Source organism: Vicia villosa, linkage group LG3 (assembly GCF_029867415.1).
Source record: "Vicia villosa cultivar HV-30 ecotype Madison, WI linkage group LG3, Vvil1.0, whole genome shotgun sequence".
Classification (NCBI taxonomy): Eukaryota; Viridiplantae; Streptophyta; class Magnoliopsida; order Fabales; family Fabaceae; genus Vicia; species Vicia villosa.
Genome location: NC_081182.1, coordinates 211,428,361 through 211,447,612, shown reverse-complemented (window position 1 = coordinate 211,447,612; position 19,252 = coordinate 211,428,361).

The window sequence follows — 19,252 nt, the reverse complement described above, 5'->3', positions numbered from 1 at the left end:
GGTTAAAGAAGGTGTTTTGGACTGAGGCTGTTTTGACAGTAACATATATGATAAATAGATGTCCTTCGACTGCATTAGATATGAAGACACCTGAAGAAGTTTGGTCGGGACATCCACCTAATCTCGATAAACTTAGAGTATTTGGCAGTCTAGCCTATGCTCACATTAGGAAAGACAAAGTCAAACCAAGAGCTCTGAAATGCATGTTAATGGGATGCCCCGAATGAGTCAAAGCTTATAGGTTATGGTGCCTAGAGCCATGTCACAAAAGGAGTATTACCAGTCGAGATGTAGTTTTCAAAGAAGTTTAAATGGTTTTCAAGAAAACTAATCATGTTGGTCGAAGTGCAAAAATACCTGATGAAGAGCTGAAAGGTAGAGATTCTCGTTAAGGTAGAGCATGTTGATGTTGAATTACATATCCTAGAGGAAGTCGAAGAAGAAGCATAAGATCTGAGGAAGTTGAGGAAGTTGAGGAAACTATCGATGAATACTTATTGGCAATACATAGGTTAATAAGAGTCATCAAGCCATCTTAGAGACTTGGGTATGCATATCTCATAGCTTATGCTATAATATCTACAAGTGAGGTTCTAGATGAAGAACCTAGAGATTATAAGGAAGTTATGAGGAGTTGAAATAAGACAGAATGGCTTAAGGCCATGAATGATAAGATGATCGAGAAACCTAAATGGGCCAGGTCAGTCAACTATAAGTAGATTTTCAAATTTAAGGAGGAATCAAAGGAATGGCATCGAAAATATACAAAGCAAGGTTTGTCTCAAGGGGTTTCACTCAGAAAGAAGGTGTTGACTTCAATGTTGTGTTTTCTCGTGTTGTGAAGCATAGGTCCATTTGAATGTTGTTTGTCATTGTGGTACAATTCAATCTTGAACTGGAACAGATGGATGTGAAGACTGCGTTCTTGTATGGTGATTTTCATACCCCAAAATTTGCCCATCTCATTTCATCTTCAAGGGTTCAAGGTTCAATGGTTAAACTCAAGTCACTCTCTCCTCATCAAAGGGTTTTCAAATTAGGGTTTTGGATTTTCTAAGAAAAGATGTATCAATGGTTCCAAGGGATTTCATATGGTTTATTAGGGTTCAAGGTATCTCCATGTCAAAATTCAAGCTTCAATTCCAAGGATTGCTCATTCAAATGCTCAGATGGTCCACAGTCGACTAGTTTGACCTAAAAGTCAACTATGGTCAAATTACAGTCAAAACTCCTGATTTTTTGTCAACATCAACCTCTTGAAATATTATTCATCATTTGATCAAGGGTTGATCATGATCTATCAAGGGAAGCTTCAAAAACAACAAATCTCAAGGTTGCTAAATTAGGGTTTCTAGGAGGAAAGTCAACTAAACTTTGATTGGCCATAACTTTCACATGGATTATAAAAAATTTCCCAACCAAAGCCTATTCTGAAGGAAAATGGATTATCTACAACTTTGTCTCTTACATGCCAAGGCTAGAAATGCTTTATTCAAGAGATATGGTCCAATACGTTACTGGTGTTGCACCCTAAAATTTGCTCATCTAATTATTCTTAATCGGCTTACATATCTCATTCATTTACATCTTAGGTCATCTAACTTCATGCATTCATTCATTAAATAAATAAAAAAAAAAAACTAAGCTAAAATGTGGGATCAAGGACCAAGGATCGAATTGAGGTTTCACCGAAGGGAAAATAAAGCTTGGTACTTGGACAATTTAATTAGTCCATTTAATTTATGGGCATTGGATCATCATGGATTCTCATTAAACAAATGTGCGAGAATTTTGACCTTGATCAATGTCAACCTTGAGGAGTTGACTTTCTAGCCAAAGTCATCCATGGATTTTCTTATTAATTCACATTTTATCCCATGCTATTGGATTCAAGTTACTAATTGGGATCAATGAAATTTCAATGGAAAATAAATTGAAATAATAATCTTGGCCAATATGGCAAATTCGAAGCATACTTGAAATATATCATTAAGAAGTTATCAATCTTTGGAAACTTATGCAGAATGGGTATTTCAGATGTTCAAGCTTGTTATATATCCTTTCATTATCACTTTGCCAAGGCCATGGGCATTTTGAGATATTTATGATTAGAATATTGCAAGATCAATACATATCCATGGGTTACAAGGTTCATTACTCATGCAAATCTATTGCCAAAAAAGTCAAAGTTACATCAAGATTCAAAGTATATCCGGAAGTTCGCATCAAATTACAAAGAATTACACGTAAATTCTAAGCCTAATTATCCATCTCTAAGTATTAAACTTTCCAAGCTTATTGCTCTGCCACGATCTCTATCCAACCAAAACCTGCAACATACAAAAGTTCCATATCAGTTCTAAGCATCACCAATTTCGCAACAATTACGAATGCTAATAATATCCTACTGCAGCCCTGTATATTCATGACCAATCAAAATAAGACTCGTTGAAGCTCACTTTCCAATTGGCATAATTTAACTATGGATGTTAACAGAGATCTAGTTTATCATGGATGGTTAGTACATTCAAAAAGAAGAACAGCTACATCAGAATTTCGAACCGATACGAAGCTGCATACACATATACATATTCCAAAACAGTCATTCCACAAAAGAAAAGCCAGAGTCCAGGAAAGCACAACATTCAGTTATTCACATTCATATCAAAACAGCACTGTCATAAAATTTCTCCCTGAGTTATCGCAGAGTGGATGTGGCATATGATGAAGTCTTGCTCTCAATATTCCTGCCACAACATCAAACCTATCAAAGCCGACATAAACAAGGAAAAAACAGCAGCTCACTCACCTACATAACTTATTCACAACAACCAAAAATCAGACAGCAGCAAACTAATTGAATAACCAACTTTAATTAACATTTTCAGTCTTCTAACTAACTACCTAACAGTCCCTAACAGAATTGCCACCTATCCCAACTAACATCATAACTAACTCCTTCTAACCTCTAACTGTCACATAACAAACTTTTAACAGAATAACAGATTCCTAACAGAATTCTAACTGAATCATAACAGAAAAATTGAGAAGAGTAACTAACCTGGAAACTCTATATAACTGGACTTTCACTCAGCTTCAAGTCTCTCCACCATTTTCACAGATTCTCCACCATTTCTCACTTTCATTCATCATCATCTTCATCTCTTCACACTCTCAATCACCCTTCTCCAACCTCACCTGCAACCATCATCCACCTCCATCACTTCGTGACCTTCAATCAATCTCGTTCAATCATCATCTTCGCTCAACTCTGCACCTCAATCACGAATCCACAAAACACGTATTCACCCTAGCTTCAATCTTCGACACGCTCCAGGGGCATCGTCATCTTCAACAACAATAACAACACGCAGCAAGAACACGCAAAAGATTCAATACGCAGAAACCACATAGAAAAAGAAGCGAAGAAGAAGAAGAAGCAAGATAAAGTTAAAGCGTTGAATTGAATTACCTGAAGAACTCATTCATCCGTTGCGTTTATTTCGCACGTACCAAAATCAGAATCCCCTCTCCGGTTTCTTTCAACGATCTTCGCTATTTTGCGTTTCAGGTAAGCTTTCAATACCTCTTTCCCCTTCATCGTTTTCCAATTTCTCGATACTATAATATAGCCTAAGGTGTGTAGATTCAAAACCCCAACGAATTGTTCTCTGAAACTTCGCATATCACGCTCAATTCGATTCTGAAAATTTAGGTTTTAGGTCTTATCAGTGAGGATTAGAGAGGTGAGGAAGATGATATTTCTGTTTTGGGTTGGTGGTGGCCGGAGGCGGTATCATGACGGAGGAGAGAGGCTCACTCCGGCGCCGTCCGAGTGTAAGAGAGTGAGAACTGAGTTTCACGATTAAGTTGAATGGTCACAAGTGGAAAACCCTAAAACGCTAATTCCTCTTTTATTACATTTTCAATTAATTTTGTTATTAACCAATTTAATTACAATTAATTAGGGCTAATTGAACACTAACCAGAATTTTATTTAATAATAACAATAATCTGTGAATGTGATTCTCCAATCTCGGGCCTCCTCACAAAATTACTACTTGCATACCCCCCTGAGGCCCACGCCTCCTTTTTTGGCATGATATAAAATCTGTAACAAAAACTGCATTGGGCTATTTCCCATAGGCCAGCGCCCTAACTATTTGCACACCATGTAATTCAGACTACACCCCCTGTTTTCATCTTTTTAGATTTAGGTAATTAGATTTTTGCCACTTCTTTTTAGTGATTAAATGCTAATTTTTCTACCATAATTTTTAGACCTCAATACCAATTTTCGACACAAAAAATGTTCATAAAAAATATTAGTTTAGGCTAATTATTTTATTTCTCTTTTGCTTAGTTTTGTATTCTTTTTCTCATGTAAAATTCTCATAATAAATAGTATCTTTTAATTCATTTTGTACCATATTGTGAATCATTTGTTTTCATGTTTGGTGCTATATTTTCAAGTCATGCTTTTGTACTAATTTTGTACCATTGTTTACTTGTAACTTTTACTTGTAATAGTGGTTTCACTTGTGTGTTCCTTTAGAATTTTAGGACCTATAATTCAAAACATTAAGCTAGTTATTCATTTTAGGCTAGTTTTCTTCTCCTTTTTCTTTTCAACTTTAAAACATTAACAAAGGACGACGCGAATCATGCTAATGCCTTTTTTTAGTGTGAAAGAAATGATTGGGGCGTAGGCCCCGATGTATGTTCTTTCCCACTTAGCGGAAGAGAAATGATTGAGGCGTAGGCCTCGGTGTATTTCTTAACCGTTATTTAGAGAAACGATTGTGGCGTAGGCCTCGATGTGCATTCTCTAAATATTCAAAAATTGTATTTCATTTAGAGAAACGATTGTGGCGTAGGCCTCGATGTGCATTCTCTAATTATTCAAAAAACTGTATTTCATTTAGAGAAACGATTGTGGCGTAGGCCTCGATGTGCATTCTCTAAATATTCAAAAAAAAACTCTCTTTTATGGCATGATTCAAGTCACAAATTAATTTCCCTTAAAAAACACTTAACCAAAAACATCTCAAAATATCTTAATAAAGGCTCAGAGCTAAACAAATGTAAGGAAATGATGCGAGGCCTTGTAGTGGGTTCTCGTCCATCATGGAATTACACCTAAAAAATACAAACCAATCATCTCTCTTCTCTCTCTCGCCTCAGAGGCATTCTTTCTCTTGCCTTCAGGGCATTCTTTCTCTTAATCGGACACGTTATTTCCGCTTCATTCCCAGCTTAAGACTCCAGAGGTCGAGCAGCGGAGTGCGAATGTAACTGTTCAACTAAAAAACACAAAAAACAAACAAAAACTAAAGAGCCGAACTACGGCGCTCTGATTCCTGAAAAGGATACGTAGGCATTAGGTCGCGGGGCCTAAGCGAGCACAACTATTTATAAACCTTATTTTCCCGTGTTTCTTTTCTTTCATTTGCATGCATTCCCTTAGTAATTAAGCTTTAGATTTATACACCCTCTAGATAGCAACAAACATAGGTGGATACCATCGAGTACGATGGGCGTGAGGGGTGCTAGCACCTTCCCCTCGCGTAACCGACTCCCGTACCTTATCTCTGGTCGAAAGACCTCGTTCTTATTCATCCTAGGTTTTCTGATATTCCTTTCCCTCTTTGGGATAAATATATTGGTGGCGACTCTGTTCATCATTTTCGCGAGCGTGCGACAGCTGGCGACTCTGCTGGGGAAGATAGACCTGTGCTGGTCCATTCTTAGCAAGTCGATCCTAGCTTGCGTTTGTTTTCTTTTCTTTGGGTGTTCATTTATTGCTTTATTGCTTTATTACTTTATTGCTTTATTGCTTTATTTTCTTTATGCACCGCATTTTATTTTCCTATACTGTGGATTATTATTATGATGTTCTGTTGGGTTGGGATGTTACTGATTTGAGGTAAAAGGCCCAATACCCAGGCCAGAGAGACACACAGGATACCTAGGATAGAGTGGATAGTCATGACGCCGATGAGATGTCAGGTCTTGTCTAGTGCGATCATGAGACCCACGCCCAGTCGAGGTTCAAATGGGGTATCATCGTTGGCATGTAGATGCAACAATGGTGGTATCTCAGGAGAACTGATAACGCTGGTTGCCATTTTGACCTACCCTGACCTAGACTACACCCGTGAGTGGGGAGGGATATACATGACAGGTACCGTTGGTGACTCGGTTTTGTTGGTGACTATTCATGTTCTGTTGGTGACTATGGGTTCTCCTGGTATTTAAAAAGACGTCGAACCTTTGATCCTGGAACATTTGACTTATACAGAAGTTCTACATCAGTTATCTATCAAAATCAACGTCGAACCTCTGAATCTGGAGGGTTCGACCATCTTTGACTTATGTACAAGCTATTTATCCAGAAAGCAACGTCGAACCTCTGAATCTGGAGGATTCGACCATATCTAATTGACCATGAGAAGTTGTTATCCAAGAGGCCTTGATCCTTGATCCTGATTTATGCTACATTTGCATCATCATTAACACTTTGCATTCATGCATATGCATCCATGGTTACCAAGACTCTTACCACTCTTCCTCTCCATCAGATCAGTCAAGACGATTCCTCCACACCGATATCTGACAAGAGCTCACAGAAGAAGAATCATGGAGAACTATGAACAAGATCAAGCTGCCATTAGAGAAGAGATGGACCAAATGAAGGGCAAGGTTGATGCTATTTTGGAAGCCCTCCAAGCTTTGAGGAATGAAAGGATTCCTGTTGCACAAGAGATTCCTGTTGATGCTAATCAAGCTGCTGCTAGTCAACCTGATGTCATTCCACCTTCTACTAATCCACCTGAGTTCCAACCAAGGACTAATGCTACTCTTGGGATGCCATTTAGCTTCATGACTGCTGATACTCTTGGAGCTTCAAACCAAGGAGGGTCCATGCCCTTAACCTCTGGAGTGCCAACTATGAATGGGCCTGTTTTCCCATTTCCTACTCCACCTCCTCATTCAGAAGTTCCTCATCCTGCTTTTTGTGGTCCTCAGTTTGCTAATCCAGAAATGCATCCAATACCAACTGCTGAAAGAGCTCAACCTGTTGAGAGATCTGCTGAGAAGTATAGGATTCTTGAGGAAAGGATCCGAGCTATCGAAGGTTTTAGTGCCTATGGGATGAACGCTGAAGAAATGTGCTTGGTTCCTAATCTGGTTGTTCCTCCCAAGTTCAAGACTCCCGACTTTCAGAAGTACAAGGGTTTAAGCTGTCCGAAGAGCCACATTATCATGTACTGTCGTAAGATGGCTTCTCACATTCACAATGAACCATTGCTCATCCATTGCTTTCAAGATAGCTTGTCTGGGGCATCTCTGAACTGGTATATGAATCTGGAGCGTAATAGGATCCGATCTTGGAAGGATTTGTATGATGCCTTTCTCAAGCAATACCAATACAACATCGACATGGCACCGATTAGGTTGCAACTTCAGAATCAAGCACAAAAGACCAATGAGACATTCAAAGAATATGCCCAAAGGTGGAGAGAAATGGCTGCTCAAGTTAATCCACCACTTTCTGAATCCGAGCTGGTTGATATGTTCATGAACACTCTTCAAGGACATTACTATGAAAGGATGGTGGGTAGTGTTTCTTCTGGCTTCTCCGATCTAGTTAGGATTGGTGAAAGAATTGAGAATGGCTTGAAAATTGGTAAGATTCAGAATCCCGCCAATGCTACTGCTGCTAATCCATATGGGTACAAAAAACCTCAAGGTAATTTCATCAAAAAGAAAGAAGGTGAGACTAGTGCTGCTTCTGCTCAAGATCAAGCTCCCTACTATCAAGTGAACGCCACCGCTCCTCAAGCTTATGTGGCACCTGTTGGTCAACAACCTTGGGTTCCGTATCAGCAATATGTTCAACAACAACAACAAGGTTTCCAACAACAAGGTTATCAACAGAGACAAGGTCAACAGAGGCAGAATAGGCCTAAAAGGGTGTATGATCGTGTACCAATGACCTATAGCCAACTTCTCGCCGCCTTGCTTGATCAAAAACTGATTCAATTAGCTGAAGCGAGGCCTCCTCCTGATCCTCTCCCTCCAAATTACAAGATTAATGCCAAGTGTGAATTCCACTCTGGAGGATCTGGTCACACCACTGAAGAGTGCAGAGTTCTCAAAGACAAGGTTCAGGATCTGCTTGATGCAAAGGAGATTACATTCACACCTGCGGCACCTAATGTGGTCAACAATCCCATGCCACCTCACAATGGAGCTTCCACCAGTGGACCATGAAGACTTTATGTTTGTCAGAGAACATTTCATTTGCATTAGAATAAGGCCAAGCTTGCCATTGTATAGATTTCTTTAGTATTTTCAATTGTATTACTTTTGTTGTTATCGAGTACTTCTCATTGTAAGAAATTCATTCTGTTTGAATAAATAAAAATAATGTAATATACATGTTTTTCTCAAATCATTTCATCTTGTCATTATGTTCATTGATACTTCACTCATTTGTCTTAAGCAAACAAAAAAGGAGAATGATGAAAAATAAAAAAATACATGAACTACTAACTGTATGCTTTTGGAACAAAGGTCCTGCTGACGATGTACAGGCATTGTTTCAATTCCTAAACACCGGAGTTATAAGGGAGTGAAACCTTCGTCAACCCCTTTGAGCCTAAGGAGTAGTAGTTTCTTTTCAAAAAATACAAAACCCTCAATTTTAACCAGGGGCAGGGTAGTCTTCAGCTAGTGCGACTGAGCGCTCAACTTGCAGGTATTCCATCCGAGGATCCACCATATTCCATCTCTCACAACAAAAGAAGAAGAGCACAATCCACAATGGATGTCTCTCATTCATTGAGAAAAAGGCAGTCACAACTTTTTCAACAAGTCAATCATCAAAGTCATACAACTTGTTCCCGAACGAGACAAAAAGAATGAAAAAAGAAAGTTATGAACCATGATCAAAAAAAAAAAGAAAGAAGCAATAGCCCGCTAAGTCAAAAAAAACAACAACAAAGCTTTGAAGCAAATGACTTAGGCAAAAATTAGGGCATATCCCGCTGGACAACGAACACCAATATCAAAAGAAACTTTCTGTCCAGGCAAAAGTTAGGGAAAGCAAAAGGCAAAGCACAAGAAAGAAATCCTCCAAGGGACAAGTTGTTGTGACCATCAACAAAAGCATCAAAGGGTGGCTGCCACCTCCATCAAAGCCATAAAGGATCCTCATTCATTACAACCCTTCCTGAAAGGTGAACACTCGTGTCAAGCTAGCTGAACGTAGGACTGGAGAACATCACGAAGAAGGGGTGGGTTAAGTAGAACTTGAGCCTTTATCCTTTGTTTCTTAAACCGTGAACCCGACCACGTTACAACCCTCAAAAGTCCTAATTGAAGCAGGGTTCGTTCCGAAAGCATACAAACTGTAAAATCATGTCCAACTGACTCCTAATGTTGCTGTGTCACTTGTGTTAGTATCAGTACAACATTTTGACAAATAAAACTTTTCTTTGAGATTAACATGTGCATTGCATTCTCATTATCCTTTTCAAAACAGAATTGTCTCTAACTTGAAAGTAAGTACTTGATACCAAGGAAAGTTCAACATTGAAATTCCATCGAGCAATCTTACAAAAGGGAAGGTTGGTCATCCACTAAGCAAATACCTAAAGAATCCATTTGGTGGAAGATTTCCTTTCAATCTAGGGCATTCATCCCACGATCAACACTGGGGCAGACCATTGCAACCTCCATGATTCAAGCATCATCAAAGTTCTATCTCAAGAGCCCACAAGCTGGGGCAAGCTAGTAGCAATTCATTTCTTCATCTTCAAGCAAGTGTCAGATATTGAGACAAGTGTCGAGGAGTCAAGCCAAACACCTCACCTTCACAAGTTCTACCCTTCAAGCAACAACCTTTCCGCAAGGGCATCCTCCATCTAGTCCTGGTATCTTGGAAACCATCATTCCATTCATAATCATACATGCATCATACATATCATTGCATTTTCATTATCATTTCTCCCACATAATCCAATCATCAATAAAGCAGGGGCATCCACCCTACCTTGATTCTCAAGCAGAGTTTCAGAATTCCATCTAATCTATTCCATACAAAGCAGAAACCTCGATCAATCAATCAGTACACTGCATATAGAATTCATTGCATTGCATCTCCAGAAGTGCATAAAACAAATCAAACATTGCATATGAAGCATAAGCTAAGTTACTCGTCAGATGAGGTCCCTACAAGCATTCAATTGATAGTCCACTGGATCACTCAGAGTTACCATTGTGGTGTCATCTCCCAAAGTCAATCTTGTTCATCTTTCTTCAACCCAGAGTTGATGTTTTTGAGTTCAACCCAGAGTTGATTTTCCCTCCATATTTTAGCCCCGAGTTAATTGTCTCTTCCCACTCAACCCAGAGTTGACGGTTATCTCTTTTCTTTTCCCACTCAACCCAGAGTTGACGGTTATCTCTTTTCTTTTCCCGCTCAACCCAGGGTTGACGCTTATCTTTTATTCAACCCAGAGTTGATCCCTTGTCTTTTCCCACTCAACCCAGAGTTGGTGGTTATTCTTTATCCTTTTCCCCTCTCAACCCAGAGTTGATGGTTATCCCTTATTCAATCCAGAATTGATTTCTCTTCCCCTCTCAACCCAGAGTTGACGGTCATCCTTTATTCAATCCAGAATTGATTTCTTCTTTTCCCACTCAACCCAGAGTTGACGGTCATCTTTTGTCTCTCCCACTCAACCCAGAGTTGACGGTTATCTTTTATTCGACCCAGAGTTGATCCTTGTCTTTCTTTCCCACTCAACCCAGAGTTGACGGTTATCTTTTATTCAATCCAGAATTGACTTCTCCTTATTCCCACTCAACCCAAAGTTGACGGTTATCTTTTATTCGACCCAGAGTTGACCCCTGTCTTTCTTTCCCACTCGACCCAGAGTTGACGGTTATCCCTTTTTCAACCCAGAGTTGATGCTTTTGTGTTCGACCCAGAGTCGACTTTACTTTCATCTTTTAACCCCGAGTTAATTACCGCTTCCCACTCAACCCAGAGTTGACGGTTGTCCCTCATTCAATCCAGAATTGACTTCTCCTTATTCCCACTCAACCCAAAGTTGACGGTTATCTTTTATTCGACCCAGAGTTGACCCCTGTCTTTCTTTCCCACTCGACCCAGAGTTGACGGTTATCCCTTTTTCAACCCAGAGTTGATGCTTTTGTGTTCGACCCAGAGTCGACTTTACTTTCATCTTTTAACCCCGAGTTAATTACCGCTTCCCACTCAACCCAGAGTTGACGGTTGTCCCTCATTCAATCCAGAATTGATTTCTCTTTCCCACTCAACCCAGAGTAGACGGTTGTCTTTTGTCTTTTCCCACTCAACCCAGAGTTGACGGTTATCTTTTGTCTTTTCCCACTCAACCCAGAGTTGACGGTTATCCTTTATCCTTCTCCCCACTCAACCCAGAGTTGACGGTTATCTTTTATTCTTCCTTCCCACTCAACCCAGAGTTGACGGTTATCCTTTATCCTTTTTCCCACTCAACCCAGAGTTGACGGTTATCTTTTGTCTTTTCCCACTCAACCCAGAGTTGACGGTTATCTTATTTCTTTCCCACTCAACCCAGAGTTGACGGTCATCCTCTATTCAATCCAGAATTGATCATTCCTTTTCCCACTCAACCCAGAGTTGACGGTTATCTTTTACTCAACCCAGAGTTGACAGTTATCTTTTATTCAACCCAGAGTTGATCATTGTCCTTTTTCCCATTCAACCCAGAGTTGACGGTTATCTTTTGTCTTTCCCACTCAACCCAGAGTTGACGAATATGTCTTATTGATATCATTTTCCCACTCAACCCAGAGTTGACGGTTATTTCTAATTGTTCATCTTTCCACTTTCAACCCATAGTCTTTATCCAATTACTTTCTCTCAACCCAGAGTTGATTTCCTTTCTTTCTTTCTCGACCCCGAGTTGACTTCCCTTTAGTCTTCGACCCAGAGTTGACCCACTTTTTCTTTTTCAACCCAGAGTTGATGTTTATTTCATTTCTAACCCAGAGTTAATTCGATCAATCCAGAATTGATACTTTCTTCCTCAGTGGAGTTGACATCATTTTTCCCCAGTGGATCCTATCTCTCATCAAGCAAATTTTCAGGTTCTCTTGATATTTAATCTTCTTTTACCTTGAATGCTCGAAAGGCTAGCGCCAATCTCACCTTCAGGTTTAAGACGATTAAATAGGGGCAGCTGTTGCACCCTAAAATTTGCTCATCTAATTATTCTTAATCGGCTTACATATCTCATTCATTTACATCTTAGGTCATCTAACTTCATGCATTCATTCATTAAATAAATAAAAAAAAAAAACTAAGCTAAAATGTGGGATCAAGGACCAAGGATCGAATTGAGGTTTCACCGAAGGGAAAATAAAGCTTGGTACTTGGACAATTTAATTAGTCCATTTAATTTATGGGCATTGGATCATCATGGATTCTCATTAAACAAATGTGCGAGAATTTTGACCTTGATCAATGTCAACCTTGAGGAGTTGACTTTCTAGCCAAAGTCATCCATGGATTTTCTTATTAATTCACATTTTATCCCATGCTATTGGATTCAAGTTACTAATTGGGATCAATGAAATTTCAATGGAAAATAAATTGAAATAATAATCTTGGCCAATATGGCAAATTCGAAGCATACTTGAAATATATCATTAAGAAGTTATCAATCTTTGGAAACTTATGCAGAATGGGTATTTCAGATGTTCAAGCTTGTTATATATCCTTTCATTATCACTTTGCCAAGGCCATGGGCATTTTGAGATATTTATGATTAGAATATTGCAAGATCAATACATATCCATGGGTTACAAGGTTCATTACTCATGCAAATCTATTGCCAAAAAAGTCAAAGTTACATCAAGATTCAAAGTATATCCGGAAGTTCGCATCAAATTACAAAGAATTACACGTAAATTCTAAGCCTAATTATCCATCTCTAAGTATTAAACTTTCCAAGCTTATTGCTCTGCCACGATCTCTATCCAACCAAAACCTGCAACATACAAAAGTTCCATATCAGTTCTAAGCATCACCAATTTCGCAACAATTACGAATGCTAATAATATCCTACTGCAGCCCTGTATATTCATGACCAATCAAAATAAGACTCGTTGAAGCTCACTTTCCAATTGGCATAATTTAACTATGGATGTTAACAGAGATCTAGTTTATCATGGATGGTTAGTACATTCAAAAAGAAGAACAGCTACATCAGAATTTCGAACCGATACGAAGCTGCATACACATATACATATTCCAAAACAGTCATTCCACAAAAGAAAAGCCAGAGTCCAGGAAAGCACAACATTCAGTTATTCACATTCATATCAAAACAGCACTGTCATAAAATTTCTCCCTGAGTTATCGCAGAGTGGATGTGGCATATGATGAAGTCTTGCTCTCAATATTCCTGCCACAACATCAAACCTATCAAAGCCGGCATAAACAAGGAAAAAACAGCAGCTCACTCACCTACATAACTTATTCACAACAACCAAAAATCAGACAGCAGCAAACTAATTGAATAACCAACTTTAATTAACATTTTCAGTCTTCTAACTAACTACCTAACAGTCCCTAACAGAATTGCCACCTATCCCAACTAACATCATAACTAACTCCTTCTAACCTCTAACTGTCACATAACAAACTTTTAACAGAATAACAGATTCCTAACAGAATTCTAACTGAATCATAACAGAAAAATTGAGAAGAGTAACTAACCTGGAAACTCTATATAACTGGACTTTCACTCAGCTTCAAGTCTCTCCACCATTTTCACAGATTCTCCACCATTTCTCACTTTCATTCATCATCATCTTCATCTCTTCACACTCTCAATCACCCTTCTCCAACCTCACCTGCAACCATCATCCACCTCCATCACTTCGTGACCTTCAATCAATCTCGTTCAATCATCATCTTCGCTCAACTCTGCACCTCAATCACGAATCCACAAAACACGTATTCACCCTAGCTTCAATCTTCGACACGCTCCAGGGGCATCGTCATCTTCAACAACAATAACAACACGCAGCAAGAACACGCAAAAGATTCAATACGCAGAAACCACATAGAAAAAGAAGCGAAGAAGAAGAAGAAGCAAGATAAAGTTAAAGCGTTGAATTGAATTACCTGAAGAACTCATTCATCCGTTGCGTTTATTTCGCACGTACCAAAATCAGAATCCCCTCTCCGGTTTCTTTCAACGATCTTCGCTATTTTGCGTTTCAGGTAAGCTTTCAATACCTCTTTCCCCTTCATCGTTTTCCAATTTCTCGATACTATAATATAGCCTAAGGTGTGTAGATTCAAAACCCCAACGAATTGTTCTCTGAAACTTCGCATATCACGCTCAATTCGATTCTGAAAATTTAGGTTTTAGGTCTTATCAGTGAGGATTAGAGAGGTGAGGAAGATGATATTTCTGTTTTGGGTTGGTGGTGGCCGGAGGCGGTATCATGACGGAGGAGAGAGGCTCACTCCGGCGCCGTCCGAGTGTAAGAGAGTGAGAACTGAGTTTCACGATTAAGTTGAATGGTCACAAGTGGAAAACCCTAAAACGCTAATTCCTCTTTTATTACATTTTCAATTAATTTTGTTATTAACCAATTTAATTACAATTAATTAGGGCTAATTGAACACTAACCAGAATTTTATTTAATAATAACAATAATCTGTGAATGTGATTCTCCAATCTCGGGCCTCCTCACAAAATTACTACTTGCATACCCCCCTGAGGCCCACGCCTCCTTTTTTGGCATGATATAAAATCTGTAACAAAAACTGCATTGGGCTATTTCCCATAGGCCAGCGCCCTAACTATTTGCACACCATGTAATTCAGACTACACCCCCTGTTTTCATCTTTTTAGATTTAGGTAATTAGATTTTTGCCACTTCTTTTTAGTGATTAAATGCTAATTTTTCTACCATAATTTTTAGACCTCAATACCAATTTTCGACACAAAAAATGTTCATAAAAAATATTAGTTTAGGCTAATTATTTTATTTCTCTTTTGCTTAGTTTTGTATTCTTTTTCTCATGTAAAATTCTCATAATAAATAGTATCTTTTAATTCATTTTGTACCATATTGTGAATCATTTGTTTTCATGTTTGGTGCTATATTTTCAAGTCATGCTTTTGTACTAATTTTGTACCATTGTTTACTTGTAACTTTTACTTGTAATAGTGGTTTCACTTGTGTGTTCCTTTAGAATTTTAGGACCTATAATTCATAACATTAAGCTAGTTATTCATTTTAGGCTAGTTTTCTTCTCCTTTTTCTTTTCAACTTTAAAACATTAACAAAGGACGACGCGAATCATGCTAATGCCTTTTTTTAGTGTGAAAGAAATGATTGGGGCGTAGGCCCCGATGTATGTTCTTTCCCACTTAGCGGAAGAGAAATGATTGAGGCGTAGGCCTCGGTGTATTTCTTAACCGTTATTTAGAGAAACGATTGTGGCGTAGGCCTCGATGTGCATTCTCTAAATATTCAAAAATTGTATTTCATTTAGAGAAACGATTGTGGCGTAGGCCTCGATGTGCATTCTCTAATTATTCAAAAAACTGTATTTCATTTAGAGAAACGATTGTGGCGTAGGCCTCGATGTGCATTCTCTAAATATTCAAAAAAAACTCTCTTTTATGGCATGATTCAAGTCACAAATTAATTTCCCTTAAAAAACACTTAACCAAAAACATCTCAAAATATCTTAATAAAGGCTCAGAGCTAAACAAATGTAAGGAAATGATGCGAGGCCTTGTAGTGGGTTCTCGTCCATCATGGAATTACACCTAAAAAATACAAACCAATCATCTCTCTTCTCTCTCTCGCCTCAGAGGCATTCTTTCTCTTGCCTTCAGGGCATTCTTTCTCTTAATCGGACACGTTATTTCCGCTTCATTCCCAGCTTAAGACTCCAGAGGTCGAGCAGCGGAGTGCGAATGTAACTGTTCAACTAAAAAACACAAAAAACAAACAAAAACTAAAGAGCCGAACTACGGCGCTCTGATTCCTGAAAAGGATACGTAGGCATTAGGTCGCGGGGCCTAAGCGAGCACAACTATTTATAAACCTTATTTTCCCGTGTTTCTTTTCTTTCATTTGCATGCATTCCCTTAGTAATTAAGCTTTAGATTTATACACCCTCTAGATAGCAACAAACATAGGTGGATACCATCGAGTACGATGGGCGTGAGGGGTGCTAGCACCTTCCCCTCGCGTAACCGACTCCCGTACCTTATCTCTGGTCGAAAGACCTCGTTCTTATTCATCCTAGGTTTTCTGATATTCCTTTCCCTCTTTGGGATAAATATATTGGTGGCGACTCTGTTCATCATTTTCGCGAGCGTGCGACAACTGGTCCTCCAAAAAGGTCAATAAAAGGTCATCTTCTTCAAAAGCCCATAACATGAGCATGGAAACTTCAATTGAAATGAAACCAAAGGGGACATTTAGAGTACACTCTAAGCTTTCTAAAATGTTCAAAAACACCCTCATAGGACAAAAATTGAGAGAGATATGATTGGTGGAAGTTGGATAATCTTTGAGGAAAGCTTGAAACCCTAAGTGATGGAAATTGCATTCTTTTGACCAATGGGCCTAAGTTTGAAGTTTCTAAACATGATTATAGGCTCTATCAAGGTCTCTAAGTCCATTATTTTATTTCTTATTATTTTTATTTCTTATTATTTTTATTTCTTTTATATTGAATTTTATTCAATTAAATTCAACCTAACTTAAGTAAATAATGGAGATATTCCAAGGGATGCACAAGGATTATTTTTTAATCAAATCATGATCACAATATCATTGAAATTCGTTTGTTTGATGATAGAATATTGGACAAAAATAGAAAGGAAATCATGTGATTTTAATCAAATTTCTTTCTCTCAAAGCACAAAGCGTCCAAGCCCATAAGAACCCTAAATAAACTCTCATATATATGCACAACAACACTGAGAAAAAAGGGGGAAGAAAAAATGGCTGCAAGGGCTAGGGTTTGAAGTTGCAAAAACTCAAGTGGATTAGGACACTTCGTGAGAAGGCTTGCAGCCACTTTCAGGTAATCTCACGCGTACGTTCTTGTTCCTGAGACCTTCAAGGTGAGGTATAGGTTTGTATCCATGGGCATAACACCCTTAATTGTGCACATCACGAAAATCTGATTGCTTGTTTTTTTTGGAAATCATATTTTATTTTCTGTGATGTTTTGATTGAATCTAATGACTCTAATGCTTTCCTGAGATGCTATAGAACAACTTAGAACCATCGCATGAGATTTGTAACGCATAAAACATGAGATGCCATTTCTAGGGAATCAAGCTCGTGGAGGTTGGGTTTTAGCGCTACAGGCCGTTTCAGGTCTTGAAACCATCACCATCGGATTTGTAGTATGGCATTTTGTGGGCCTGAGCAGTTTTTGCATTTTGTTTGGTTCGATTCACAGGTTTTAGAAAAAAGGGGTGATCGGAGACGATGGTGGCAGCCACCGCAAGTGGTGGTTTGACGATTACAGGGGCAAGTCAACGCGTTCGTGGCACTTTCGTGCGTTGCCATTAGTGGTTCAACCATTCCGATTCTCTCTCTCCACGTGTGATTGGCCTGGCGTGCAATCAGAGGGGCCCACTTTTAGTTTTGTTTGGAAATTGCCATTAAGTTTTACTTATTAATTATAATGGTTTGTTTTAATTTACTGACAACATTATAGTGCAGTGCAGGTGGTACAGGGTTTTTTCAGGTTATCCCAAAACCTGGGTTCGAATCCAGCTGAAGGCGAAATGTATTTTTTTATCAATTCTTTAGTTTAAATCACCACCAGATCCCACGCTTTCTCCTATACGTTTCCTATGATACACCTCACTTCTTAGCCATTGGATTCAACACAAGACCAGATCTAACGCCCTAGAACTTGCAGGACCACCATGGTTGTCCAGAGCTTCACCATACAGGATCACGCCCAGGTTCCTTTATTATTCTTCTATTTATTTGTTTTATATTATATATACAATTAGGTAATTAATCTTAATTATTTTTTATTATGTATATAAATTTAATTTTAAAATTTAATTAATAATATAATTAATATTGAGATTTTATTTATTATTCGTTTGGACTAAATTAATTAGTCGCGAAGGGTAATGGTCGATTATTTAATTAATTAAATAATAAATTCAAATAAGGCTTATTTTGCTAAAGGGTTTTAACATATTCTATTGGTTACGATGATTAGCATATTTTTATCAATTCGTTATTTATTTTGATCAAATCTATTGATCGCAAGGAGTAATGATAATTAAAATAATTAAAACACATCAAATTGCTAACGGTGATAATCGAATCAATCAATTAGAATAATTAATAATGCTTTATTAAATCTGTTAATTATTGTGATTAAAACTATTGATCATCGCGATTAATAGAACATATTATAATCAGGGTTGTACGCCATTCAAAACACAATTTCTTTCACAAAACTACTGATTTTCAAAACTGCGATAAGGTAATTCAAAATACCTTGCAAACTGCGAAATTCAAAACTACGATAAGGTAATTCAATATACCTTCAAACATCCTCATACTAAATTTATGGCATACAACCCTGCCCCAAGCTACGTAGACTCTGATCCTCCATAAGGAGGTACGTAGGCACTTAAATAACCAAGGCGAGTCCCCTTCCCCAAAATCTCACTTTTCACCCTATTCATTTCGTTAACTTTAAACCTTAAACATTAAAATTTTTAGCCACAAACCTTTGCGTTAAACTTAAAATCTTAGGAAAGGGTTAAGGGTGCCTAACACCTTCCATTGACCTGAATATAATAACTTACCCAGAATTCTCTAAAACTTCGTAGGGTTTCCTATTCGCCATGGTAGTATAGGTGGCGACTCTAAAAGTCTAACTTTTTAGGGCAGCTTGCTACAGTGATGCAGATGAAATACTCTTGATGAGGAAACGTGAAGGGTATGTTGAAAAACGGGAGGAAGAATATGTGTGCAAGCTGAAACATCAAGGTCAAGGTATCAATGTTAAATGGGATAGTCAAAGAGCTTTACACCTGTCGAATAACTCATCATATCATGAGCGAACCAAACACATCGATGTGAGGTTGGATTTCGTCAGAGGAGTACTCGAGCGTGGAGAAGTCCAAGTGCTGATGGTTTCGAA